The 14,091-nt window shown below is 36.0% G+C and overlaps 1 protein-coding gene across 1 annotated transcript in view; it reads left to right on the top strand.

The window, feature by feature from the left end:
- SLC5A12 (solute carrier family 5 member 12) overlaps positions 1 to 14,091 on the top strand; it is a 374,561-nt gene that overhangs the window by 75,137 nt on the left and 285,333 nt on the right. The gene's annotated exons all lie outside the window — the stretch shown is intronic.

Here is a 14,091-nt window from a genome sequence, read left to right as displayed (position 1 = left end):
AGCCTAGCTTTGACCTCCTCATTCAGACTTTTCTTCTCCTCAACAAATCCTCCCAGATACTTGAAGCTGTTAACCTATTCCACTATTTTACCCTCTATCTCAATTCTTAGCTTTTCCTGATTTCCCCCATTTGCTGCCATTACAGCGGTCTTATCTGTACTCAGTCTCATCCCATGTGCATTCGGTTTTGCATTCTATTCCCCTATGCTTTGCTAAAGTTCTTGTTCAGAGTCTACTTGTAATGTCACATCACCTGCATACAGCAACTTTGTTGATCTGTCCCCTCTGACCTAATCCCGATGCACAGTCACTCCCACTGTGAAACCCCTCTGAGAGTTCAAACACTGTTTATACTTGAGTCATTGGGTCCTTCTGCACAGCCTGCACTGTTTCTGGGACTTTGAACCACCACAGGATGATGCAAATCAGTTTTCTTAGGACTTTGTTATATGCTTTTTCCAGTTCTAGGAATTCCCAGATGTACTCTTTTTCTTATCTCAAGCTTCTTCTCAAATATCTGTCTCACTGTGAACACTGGGTCAGTTATGCTGCATCCTGATTTGAATCCGAACTGCTCATCTCCCATCTTACTTTCTATCACCCTGTGCATTTGTTTATCAATTACCCTCTCCAGGACTTTCATATAGTGTAACAGGAGTTTGATACCTCTGTACTGTGGATGTCCTCCTTGTTCTTATACAAAGGCACTAGTATACTTATTCTCCAGCCATCTGTAATACGCTTTTCTCTCCATACTGCTATGAGTAGCGTCAGGAGCCATTTCTCCCTATCGCACCTCGTTTGAGCTTGTTGCTTTCCCTGTCTTCATTTTACTTAATACTGTTCTTACTTCTTTTAGTGTGAGCTCCTCTTCTTCTTTCTTAATAGGCTGTGTCTGGGGCAGTAGAGCTTCTGTTTTTTTTTAATCAGATGCTGCTGTAGGTACACTTTTCACCTGTCTTTGATTTCCTGTGGACTAGACAGTAGGTTGTTGCTGGCATCACTTATAAAGGGTGTCTGAATATGTTCTTTATCTTTTTGTCTTATAACTTGATAGAATTATGTTCTGCCATCTATTGGGTCACTTTCCAGAATCTAGTAGAGCAACTCTATTCTTTGCATCTTTGTTAGCTGACCAGTATTCTTTCTTAGCCCGGTATGTCTTTTCTATCTTACATTTTTTCCTGCACTCTTTCTTTCTTTTGATGATTTCCTGGATATCTGCTTTCCACCACCAGCTTTTCTTATGTACCTTATTTCTGTACCTGGTTCAGCCTCATATCTGTTCTATAGTTCTTACACATGCTGTTTTATAGTGCTGCCATTCTTCTTCAACTCCACCTGTTTCCTCTTCTTCATGAGGTTCTAGAGCCCTGTGTAATTCCTTAAACTCTTGTGCTGTCTCTCAAGTCAACTTCTAGGTCTTCAGCTAGTCTGTGTTGACCATAGAGCCTTCTCTGACCACTGCTTGCAGCTGATTGCAGCATCCTGTGGTTTATGATATGGCTGACTGTTTCACTGAGGATGACTATGCAATCACTGATTCTATTCTGATGCTCTTTTCTTACTAGGATGAAGTCTACCTGATTTGCATGTTGGCCATTCTTGCATGAGATCTTGTGACTGTCTCTCTTCAGTTATAATATTCAGTTATAATATTTATTCATTTTAACTGCAATGGATATATGCTTGTTAATATTATTTTAATATGATAAAACAAAATTTTGTTGTTGTTTAATATCATCTTTATTGTTTTGAACAATAAAGGTTTCACCTACCACAAGGACTACTTACTGGCCTTCTTCCCTATTTTTACAAATACCTATGTATGTATGATTCCACAAGCACATTTTTCTGTACACTAAGGTAGTGATTCTGAGAGAGCATAGGTAGGTCTGGTGGTGGGTGTTAGAAATGCAATGCTTCTTGGAGGTGCACCCATAATGGGCATATGTGATGCCATTTAGGATTATTCAGCATCATTCTAAGGTGAAATCAACAGAACCGTCCTCTCTGTGTGACATGACACTGAGAGAACCTTCACAACTGATACATGGAGCCTCTTCCTCATTGATTCTATACTGGATATTAGATGTGTACATAGTGTCAGTCCAACGTAAATCAGGTATGTGGTATTCAGAGCCCTTTCTAGATTATGGAGAGGATGGTGGTTAACTTAGGCACTGGCATGACAGCTAGTCAAAAGAAACACCATTAAAGAGATAGCAATGAGTCTTTCATGTGGCATGAAACTGACTTAGTTGTCATAATGAAGACCTGTTTAAATCATAATTATGGCTCTTATATGCAGCAGTGTCATAGGAATTAACGGCTTAAACATAAACATTTGAAGAATGGGAAGTAGAGATCATGTCTTCTCTAGGACTATTGAAAGACCAAAGAAATGCAGGCAAGTCCTCAGTCATATCCCCTATAAGTAAGTTCCACTTAAAATGACTTCCCTATCCTCACATGTAAAAAGCTCATTGATAGTCTCCCCAACCAAGTCTCTGTTATTCATTGATCTAAATAGTAGATTATTGTGCGTGTTATGTGTGGGGTTGCTGAAATTCATTATCCTGTACTGTACAAGATTGTGTGTGTGTGTGTGTGTGTGTGTGTGTGTGTGTGTGTGTGTGTGTGTGTGTATGTGGCAGGGGGGGTGTTAGCCATTTGTTTTATACTGGATGACTCCAACATCAGGGTTAATGAGAAGCATGGAACTTTAACATCTGTGATGTACCTCCTCTGGGCCAGTGATCAAGGAACCTCAATCCTCACCACTGACACCGGTGGGGAACATTTACTGAGAAAGATAAGAGAGAGACAGAGACAGTATTTTCAGATGCAGCTTGTCTGCACCTAGTACAATTTCCCTTAAGAGCACACAGAGAATGCAAACTCCAGTCCTGGGGCTGGGCTGCCTCTCCAGGCCCCAAATGAGACACCCCACTTATACAGATATAGAGTTAAGCCCTTAGCCGGTTGTTCCAAGCCAAGTCCTCCACCACCCTCTCTGTGAAATCAGGTCTCTCAGTGTCCCTGTTCAAAGTAGCTGACACACACACTCTTTGAGATGTGATTTTCACACACACACACACACACACACACACACACACACACACACACACACACACACACACACACACACACACAACTGGGAAAGGCTGGCACAGCTTACTCACTTTGCCTCCTCCAACCAGACTATAAGGTAAGTTCATTGCCACCAGCCAGCTACTTTAAGGCTCTTGCCAGGGTACCCAATTACTCTTAGTAAAATTAATACTTATACAAATAGTAGCATTTCCATGTCAAACAGCAAGGCCTTCAGGAATGTGGAACCACTGTGCCAGTAAAATAAATGCAATTACTCTCGAAGGTTAAATATTTTCTAAAAGACCAACCACAGTGAAAGGTATAGGTATATTTAATAATAAATAATGAAATAGAAAACATGAAAATACTGAATATCTATTTAAATAAACATCAGAGATTCCATTCACAAGAAATATAAAAAACAACACATATGGAAAGACTCAGATACAGAAAAACAATATTTAACTAATTTCACTATATTTTCCTAACCAACTGAAGAATGACTGTTCCCTACTTACTTGCTAGAGCAAGGCAAGATGGCATTGATGAGTGTCTTTGTTGTCAGGTTCCACAAACAGAGTGCTGAGTACTACTGACACATTTGTCCCTAGCATCTAAATACAATTTCAGTGCTGGCTACAGAATGACATCACATCTGGTCACCTGACTGTGGTTCCCACACTACCACCCTCTCACTAGCAACAGAGCCAGGATTTGGCACAGATGTGTCACAGTACACACACATAACTTTGCTAAGGCTTAATAAAGGATCTGGAAGCTATAAAACAATTCCAACACTTCTGCCCTTCGTGCAGAAAGGCTTTTCATAGACATTGCTTCTCTGGCTGGATTCAGACCCGAGGGATAGAATCTTTATGGCCTAAACCAAGTCATTTAATTTCAGGCTATGTTTCTTAAGGTTAACTTGGCTGAGCTTAACCCCTTCCCTTCTAGCATTCTCTATTAAAATATATACATTTAATCATTTACAATGATACAGTCTGACATTCATGTATATTTCTTTTCTGTCCAGCAGGACCCACTGTTGATACATTTTTAACACAATCAACTTTACAAATACATTTTAACAAGCATCATTACAAATCAGTTTGATATTCAAATGACATATAATTCTTTACAAAAGTCCAGCTAGCTATGCTAGCATATGTTACACATGCACTGCCTGCTCCCCCTCTGTCATAGCTGGCACTACCTCATATCATCACAACATCTGTGTGATCGATACTAAGGAAATACATTATAAAGGCACTCACTTTTATCTCACTGATTACCACTGTGACTCATTTTAAAGATCCCACATAAGACTTTATTTTATCACAGACTTGGAAACAGAGACAGTCTGATGGTCTGAGCACTACGTGGTTCACTTCAGCTTGAGCGTCTTTTTCCATTTAGGTCAGTGGATCTAGAAATGGCCAAAGACAAGAATATGAGATATGCCAGTTTTATTCAACTGTTTGTAGTGTCATCTGAAATACAGTGTGGGTGAACCTGGGCAGTTGTTGCTGGCTTATGATAGGCCATCATTGATGAGTTTTATTAGTTAATCCATCTGATTCATCTCTACAGTCTCAGGGAGATCCCAGTAGCTGAAACAGCACTGGAGAGGAACTGTTCTTCCTGAGGACGGACTTTTATTAAACAAACATTATTCTATGTACCAGTCAAAGGCCATTCATGAAATACCATTGTTTTTGTCTAGTAGGATCTCCCCTGGATTTAATTGATTAGCTGTACTCCTATGTGATGGATGGGTTGTAGTGCCCAGACTGCTTGGTTAGCCAGTAGCTTTTCTGAATCCGAGTATGAGTCTAGCACTCATTTCTTTCCTACAAATGTTTGCTGAATTAGTCTGGGAACATTTCAAGGATAATCCATAGGATTTCACATTATAGATAATGGTAGACTGGACATGATTTCGAATTTTGTTATGTTGAGTATACTGTACTCCTTAACTTGATTTTGGTCTTGGACTTGACAACATGTGGACTAAACTCTAGTCTAACCATATTGTTTTTCTCTCATTTGGATGACCTCAGACCACTACTTTTCCATACTAATAAGATTTCCTTCAAGACAGGGATTTTCTTTTCTACTATAAAGGAAGCTTTAGTTATCCTGATACTCAGAAACAAATCTTTGGATCATTGTAGCCTGGAAAATGTATGCTTTACCTCTGATCTTCCATTTTTTAAATAATTTCTAACACCTTATGACTGCATCAATCTAGATTTGGGACCTAGCATATAATTGAAACAGCTCTCAGCAGGACTAAAAATGATATACTAGTAGACAGAGACAATATTTATATTCAGCTGTGGTCCTCATTGAGCAGCATTTGACAGTATTAGTCATGGACTCCTGTTGGCCTACATGCATTCCTATTGTGTCTTCCTCAGTATTGTCATGCAGAAGTTTTTTTTTGTAGGATAAATTCTTCTTCAAACTACCCTCTGCAAAGTGAGGTCCCCCCAGAGATGTATACTTGGTTCTGTTTTGTTCATGATATACATGCTTCCATTAAGGATGCCATTTTAAACAGAAAGTCAAGATGTCACTATTACTTAGGTGATACCTAGCTCTCATTTATACTTGTCTGCTTTTACATGTCCTGTGATTTGATGTAAATGCATACAAATATACAATCTGAATTTGAACTTGAAAATTCCTGCTTCTAAACCATACCTTGTTTCATGACTTTCTTTTTCTTATATGTTTTTTGTTGCAATGTCGCCTTCCTTGGTCTTCCCTTCATTAGATTATACTTTTTCATTCTATTTCCAGAAAAAAATCACTTATGCTAAACATTGCTTTGCGTACAGCATTGTTCTGTTTCATGTGGACACTGAACACACTGATGCACAGGTCTCAAACTGTGTACAGCACTCTTTCTTTGCTTGCTGAAATGCTATTGCTAATATTATTCCTCTTCTGTTTATGTGTACTCATTTTCCAACCTCTCCTATCTAATGTTGTGATTGCTGATGCCACTTCAACTTGATGCTTCTGCTTTATAGCCTGCTTGCTATTTTTTTTCTTGCTTCAGCACTTTTCCCTGTCTTGCTTCATTCTACAGCCTTCCTTCCCAGTGCTCCACATCTATGCTGGCTCTGTCATCTTCTCTGTACTTCCCATGCTAACTCTGATTTAGCTGGAGCCAGTCATGGAACCTAAGGGCATCGTGGGGGTTCTTGGCTACCACCATCATCCCAGGGGGGTTACTTTATGCCTACCCTGCTACTTACCCTTCCCATTGTGGCCTTTGTGGTTATATCTGAGAGACAGGTGTGCAATGGGGACATAAACTATACTGTCCCACTTCTGCAGCAGCTCAACCAGGCTCACCACTATTTTCCCTTTTTGAACAATGCTTTCCCAGTGCAATGTCCCAGTCTCTACCATAGATCGCTGTGAGGAGCACCCCATAAACTGCCACCCCACCGGATGTGCATGCCCATCCCTCTCCTGCCACTCTGTCAGTCACATGAGTCACTAATTAAACCCAGGTGAGCTGGACTGCAATTAGAGCTTTATCACTGTATACCACTGGAGTGGTATAAACCTACTTGGTAATTGCTCAAGTGACCATTTGCTATGTTGTCATTTTTTACCAGTATAATACATTCATGCACTATTCACTGTAATGTATGTTCTTGTGGCATATTTATATTTGTATGTTTTGCTCAATGATTATGTGGTCATGTGGTAACCCAGACTGTTTTCCATATTTGACAACTGCCTGTACTGCTTATCCTGCCCCTCCCTACTACATTGTCAGAAAATATCATACAACTATTGGACATATCTAGTGAATAAGAGTCATCAAGATGTATTTGAAATAGTATGGCTTGGAAGATATTTTTGAACATATTGTGCTAAGCAATGTACTGGAATTTGGAACTTGTGATACTGAATCAGTATATTTAGCATTATATGGGTATTGTGAAATGTTCTATGACCACACGAAAGCTTCATAAATTAGTTTTACAACACATATATGATATTAAAATAAAACAAAATGTTAATAATGCATTAAATAGACATATGATAAACTCTGAGCATAAGAAATTCACCTTCTTGGACTAGGAAAAGTATATAAGGCTATAAGGGAAGGGGATTTTAAAAATTCAGTTGGACAGAAAGAAATGTTATGGCAGTTGATGCTTCAGGTGGATAGGTTACCTGTCTTAATGAGATTGCAACCATCAAACATTTTTTGAAAGCTAGGAGGTGGAAGAAAATGTAAATATTATTGTGTATTTAATTTATTTAAATTTAATTTTGTGCTTTATTTATTGATGTTGAATATGTGTGATTAATTAATTTTACCTTTAGAAATATTTTTATGTTTCAAATGGTTATCGACATATAGAAATAATAAATGAAAAAAATAACAAGTATGCAAAGAATTGATGAAAAAATGAAAATACATACTATTTTGTGCTTATATGAAATATGGGTAGCTGATCTTACTATGGTATTGAAAGAAAGTTTACAGGATACAACAAAACATATACAAATTTCTAGAAGCTGTAAAATTGGACAAATGGGAAAAAAAGACATTGCACTTTTGTAAAATGAAAAAGTAAATCAGTTATCTTGTATAGTAATAAGATATGGAAAAAGTAGAAGGAGGTGCAAAATTATTCACTTTTTTAATCTCTTAACTATTTGGTTGAACCGTACCCACAGTCTCAAAAAATATGCTTATTTCATCATGTTTTGGCGTTTCCTACATTTTAACACCACTCCGGGAATATTTACAGGTTTTAAAATATTTTTATACATAAGTTCTGAGTCTGACCACATTGGGTCTAGCATCTTGACGTGATCCTGATTTTTTAGTCTACCTCTAAGTATCCCACAATGCAGTGCTTGTCTGTAAAAATTATATCACACAGGCCTCTTTCTTACTAAAGCTCCTATCACTGCATTGATTTTACATGAATATACTGCTGTCTTTCAGTCAGTTTTAAGTAACATTTCATGCTGTTCAATGAGTATTTATAAAACAAATAGTGCAAATGCCACAGAACAGACTTTCAAAGTGCTTTTTACTGCTGCTTCTTTTTAGAATGGCTAAATTGCAGACTTTTGTGAAGCCTGAATTGTACTTCAACTTATTTCCCATCCCCCTTCACAACTAACTTCCCTAGCTGTCAAAGTGCTAAGGGTTGAGCGAATAAGTCACCCACTACACCGTTTGACTTAAAGAATCCTGAAGATTTAGTTTTTCATAAAAGGTGGATTGCAGCACTCTCTAGAGTGGATCCGTATATTAATTGATCAAAACCACCTTAAAAAATGGCAATTAAAGGAAGAAATTGTAACTGTGAGTATGGAATTACAAAAGCTTGTTTCCTGTTCTAAGCTAGATGATATGCTCAAAGATATTAATGGTGTCTTAAAAGAACTTGAAGTAAGTCTTGTGGAGCGCAAAAGCTCTAAAATTAATAGAGACACGAAAGATTATAAACTTGAGCAGGCTTTTCTTTATAAATACAATAGCAAGCGTTCTTTCTCTAATAACAGGAATAATAGTAGTTTAAATAATAGCTCCGCTTCATCAACTGTTTCCTTTACCTTGCCTGAGGGGGCGGAACAAATATCTTCTGGTGTTAATGAACAAAAATAAATTTTTCTAGCATTATCAGAAGCTGCTAATGCCTCAGAGTTTAAACAGAGATTTCGGAACGATAACCAACAGGTGAATAATAAATCCAACTCGAAGTTTTATGGAAAACGAAATAGAGATGACTGGGGACGGCGGGAAAACAATGGGGGTAACTACAAAGGACAATTTAATAAGAAAAAAAGATGGAATTAATAGACAATTTGCTGTGAATGATGTTTTATTACTGAATTTATCTAATAGTGAAGTGTCTGATTTGGTTAAATATGTGTTGTGTTTAGGTTTAAAGTTTATACCCACCGCTTTCCCCAGGTTACACATTCTCAAAAAGGAGATTTTTTTATTTGGTAGAAAGTGACATCTTAAATATTTTTTTAGTAAAAATAATTATAATGATGTTAATGATAAATGTTTTGATACTACTTTGGAAGATTGTTTTTATTCATGTAGTTCTGTTGTAGATAATTTTGATGAGAATGCTGCTGAATATAGTGCTGCTAATGCATATACAGAATTGGATACTAGTGCAATTAAGGTTAATAGTCACTTTATTCCCCCATATAATAATATAAGTATACAGAGTTGCATTTCTACTATCAGCTTTGAAATAGAAAAACATTACAAAGCACTGATGTGTAATAAATTTGATATTCATTTTAATTTAGATAGATCACAATGGATTGAATTTTGTAAATTTTGTAGAGATAGAAACTTTGTTGTAAAGCCATCAGACAAAGGCAATCAAATAGTGATTTTAAATTATGTACAGTATTTAGACATGTGTTACATGCACTTAAATGATGGTGAGGTTTATGAAAAATGTAATGCTGACAATTATTTTAAAGCTATTGTATATTTGTTGTTGGAAAAAGGAAAACGTTTGGGTTATTTCTCTTCTAATGAAGTTTCAAGAAAGTTTTGTGTAGAAAACAGCAATTTGGCCGTTTTCTACTGCTTACCCAAGACACATAAAGGTCTCAGCAAATTGACTGGGAGACCTATTGTATCTGCCAAAAAATATTTTTTAAAACCTATTAGCACTTTTTTACATGAGTTTTTGAAAAAATATGTTTTGGGGTTACCTTCATATGTAAGAGACAGTCAAGACTTCTTAACTAAAATACAGGGCTTTAAATGGAATAGTTCTATGCATTGGTTATGCATGGATGTAAAAAGCTTGCATACCAACATCAGGCATGATGTTGGTGTCCAAGCTTTGTTCCATTTTTGGGCCATTCTCCCATGTCCCATTTTGTGATTGATTTGGTGGTTTTCTGCTTAAAGCATACTTTTTTTCACATTTAATGGGGAGATCTTCCATCAGTTGCAGGGTACTGCAATGGGGGCAGGTTTGCCCCCATGTATGCAAACCTGGTAATGGGTAAATTTGAGTTTGATAAGATATACCATCATAACTCTTATAAAACCCAGGTTTTGCTATACTTAAGGTTTACTGATGACCTCATTTTTCATGTGATGGCCCTATGGAGGTAGCCTTTCATTTTATGGAAGACTTACAAATTAACAATATGGGTTTATAATATGATGCCATTCAGCTTGGTGTGGAGGTTAATTTTTTAGATATTCTTCTCCTTCTTTCGGCTTTTCCCAGTTAGGGATCGCCACAGCACATCATCTGTCCACTCATGATTGGCAGTGGAGTTTTACAGTGTTGAGTTACCAGACCAGCGCCCAACCTTATACAGAAGGCACACACATGCACACACTCACACCTAGGGCCAATTTAGAGTGTCCAATCCACCTACAGCATGTCTTTGGGATGTGGGAGGAAACCGGAGCACCCGGAGGAAACCCACATGACCACAGGGAGGACATGCAGACTCCACACAGAAGGCACCCCAGCCAAGAATCGAACCGGAGAACCTCTTGTTGTGAGGCGGCAACACTAACCGCTGCACCACAGTGGCCGCCCTTTAATTTTTTAGATATTAAGCTTAGCCAATTAAACACCGGGCTATATAATAAGTTTAGTTATAGGAATCAGTTCTTATATGGTAATAGTTGCCATCCAGACCACCTAATAAAGACTTTACCTTATAATGAGTTTTTAAGGATACATAGATTATGTAATAGGGATGAAATCTTTATGCAAGAAATTTTGGAATCAGAAAATATATTTCTAAATAGGGGTTATAAGATGGAGATAGTCTTGGAAGCTAAGGCTAGGGTTATGTATCTAAGGTGGCCTAATGCCCAAAATAATATGAAGGCTCGAAACATTAGGTACAGAATGAGTTCTTGGTTTGATAACATCTACAATACTTTTACTGAATATGTAGCTAATAAGGAAGAGAATTTAAGTAATGTTTTCTTTGTAACTACTTACAATATTATTAGTGACAAAATAGTTAATACGGCCCATCATTTCTAGCCCATGTTGTTTAGACATAAGGAATTAAATAAGTTGTTGCCAGAAAAGTTAAAAATCTCTTATAAGAGGGCCAGAAACCTTAGAGACATGGTTGTACATAATCAATTTGAATTACCCATAATGAATGTTAGTGCTGAAATGTTTACATTTAAAGGCACTATACCATGTAATAAATGTTCTATATGTAAAAATGTGATCAATAGTTTTAAATATATTAATGGACATACATTTTTGGTTAGGGGTAATTTTAATTGTAATACATGTGGGGTTATATATGCTCTTAGGTGTAGTTGTAATAAATACTACATTGGTGAGACCAGTAGAAGCTTTAAAGTCTGTTTTCAAGAACACCCGAGAGATATAAAAAAAATGCTAGAATAGATAGCCCCTTGGGTAGTCATTTTTCTGAATTTCACTGTTGTAATCCTAATCATATTATTGGTTGTGTTTTGGAAAAAAAATTGAGGTATCTTTGGGGGAACTTGTAAATTTGGATACCGAGTTATGTAAAAAGGAAACATCATATATTTTAAAATTTAATACTTTGGAACCTTTAGGGTTAAATAAAGAATGCGACTGGAAGCATGTAATTTAAGTGATTAATTGCATAGGGTGTGTGTCTTGTAAATTTTATATGTATATTTTTGATGTTTTTTATGTTGTTTTACTCTTTGAAGGCTGCATAGCTGAGATGCTAAGTAATAAAAGGTTGGCTTGTTTGTTGCTGCTGGTGGTATAGTTAATTTGAGCTTTTACCTGCTGTGATTGACAGCTCACAGCAGTAGACTTGACTCATGTATTGTTTCCTTGTTTTAGCCTTTACTTTCTGTATGGGTAGGGGAAGGACCAGGGAGCTGTGATATCACAGGATGGGTGGGTTTTTAGGACTGTTGTGGTGATGGCAGCTTGGGGAGGGAATTGGCCAGAAAACAACCTGTATTCATAGGTTCATAGCTTGGTACTAGGCTATCGGCTCTAGGGCCTATACAAGCCTAGCCATAACAATTCCCTGGGTATTTCTTCCCACATAATTCAGTGGCCTCAATGAATTGAAGACTGCAGCTAGCTTTTCCAGGGTGGGATAAAAGAATTTTGAAAGTGAAACCACCACGGTATGGTAAGGTACTGTTCTAGTGGGCAGAAACAGTCAATTTAAAGTATTTTAAATGCTGTATTATTGTTTATTCATAGCAGGGACTGTAAATAGGTAGAAAAAGAACAGAGAAGTTGAGCATTTAATAATAGAATCCTGTTGTTGTCCTCTAATGACATAAAATTTAGAAAAGGGATAGGAATTAAAGAAAGTTTGAAAAAGATAAATATTTTAAGCTGAGAGAATTTTTTAAGCAAAAAACATGAAAGGAGGATGAATAATCCCAACTGGACAGAATGGTGCTCTGGTATAGAAGACAAATACAAGAAGAAATATTTAAATTGCATAAGAAAAATATGAGAGAAAGAGAAATGGGAGCATAAAAAGTGAGTAAATAAATGTAATGATTTAGAGGAATGAGAACAAAGGATTAGAGCAGTATTAGGTGAAAAAAATATATACTAAATATAAAAAATTTAAACAGCTGATGTGGAGGCAAACGTCAATGGTAAAAAGTAAAAAGTAGGTTGCAAATCTTATTTTAAGTAATTTAATGAAGAGAAAAGAATGAATTATAGAATGTATAGAGAATTCTGAGAGGATAACATTTTACAAACAGGATGAGATAATGAAATGTAGTTCAGAATTATATAAAATTAGCATAAACACAGGAAAGAATCTTGAATGATAAGGAATATAGGAAAATATCAAGGTAATGAAATTTGTATAGGGGGGAAAATTATGAAGAAATGGTTTTCTATTTCGGAATTAGAAGATGCTTTAAAGGTTGAAGAGTTATGGTACACATGGATGGGTTATATATAAATTTGGGAGAAGGTTATACAAAACTTTTCTTGCAAGTCTTTAATAAATTGTACTGAATGGGCATAAGAGATAAAAGAATAACCTATATTATAGCATGGCATAATTACAGAGAACAAAATAAATAAAGGAGTTGTTAGGGGGGGAAGGTAGAAATGTTAAGAGGTACAAAGCAAGGTTGTTCACTAAGCAGGTTATTTGTATTTGTTATGAATGCTATAGTAGGAATTCAAAGAGAGATTTGTAGCAAAATGATAAAAGGGTAGTAAAATATTTTTCCATACATATTAGATTATTCAGATAATGTATTAATAGTATCAATAAATAAAATGTGGATATACCAGGGAATAGTATTGTTTCAAGTCATTTTATCTAATTGGGTTACACTTAAAGAAGAAGAGTAATGGTTTAGGGGCATAGTTAATTAGGCATTATCTAATTTATAAGAAAACAGATTACAGTACTGAATATTACTTTCAGTAATGTTATGTCGATATGCGTATAAGGTTTGTAAGGAAAAGATAAACATTACTAAGGAGATTACAAAAATTTGGAAAGTCTTCAGGGTATCACTTCAAAATAGATATTTTTATTATATTTAGTAATACAAAGTCAATTTAGATATACTGGAAAAATATGTGCGTGCGTGTTTGCGTGCATATAAAGTCTTCCAGAGGATTTCTATAACAAAATATAAATTGTATTTTACTTTCATTTGGAGATATCATCTGAATCAGGTAAAATGTGGAATATTACACAATAAGAAATTATATCATGTTCAGGATTAATAAATCCCAATATTTAGTAGCAAATCATTTGTTTCATATATTGAAAAAGTCTGCATTGTACTGCTGAATGTTTTAGAAAAGAACTTTGTTATATACATTCCAAGAGTATTGCAAAAGTACAGGAACAAAAAGAGAGCTAAATGTGAGAAAATACATTTTTATATTTATATAAATAGAATTTATCTTTTTAAATTAAAAATTCAGGATGGAGGAGATGGAAGAAAGAAAGATTAACAAGGAATTATGA

This window comes from Protopterus annectens, chromosome 17.part0, assembly GCF_019279795.1.
Source record: "Protopterus annectens isolate FY-2018-M chromosome 17.part0, PAN1.0, whole genome shotgun sequence".
NCBI lineage: Eukaryota > Metazoa > Chordata > Ceratodontiformes > Protopteridae > Protopterus > Protopterus annectens.
Note: the sequence above shows the minus strand (reverse complement) of the source record. Positions and strands in the feature narration are given on the sequence as shown.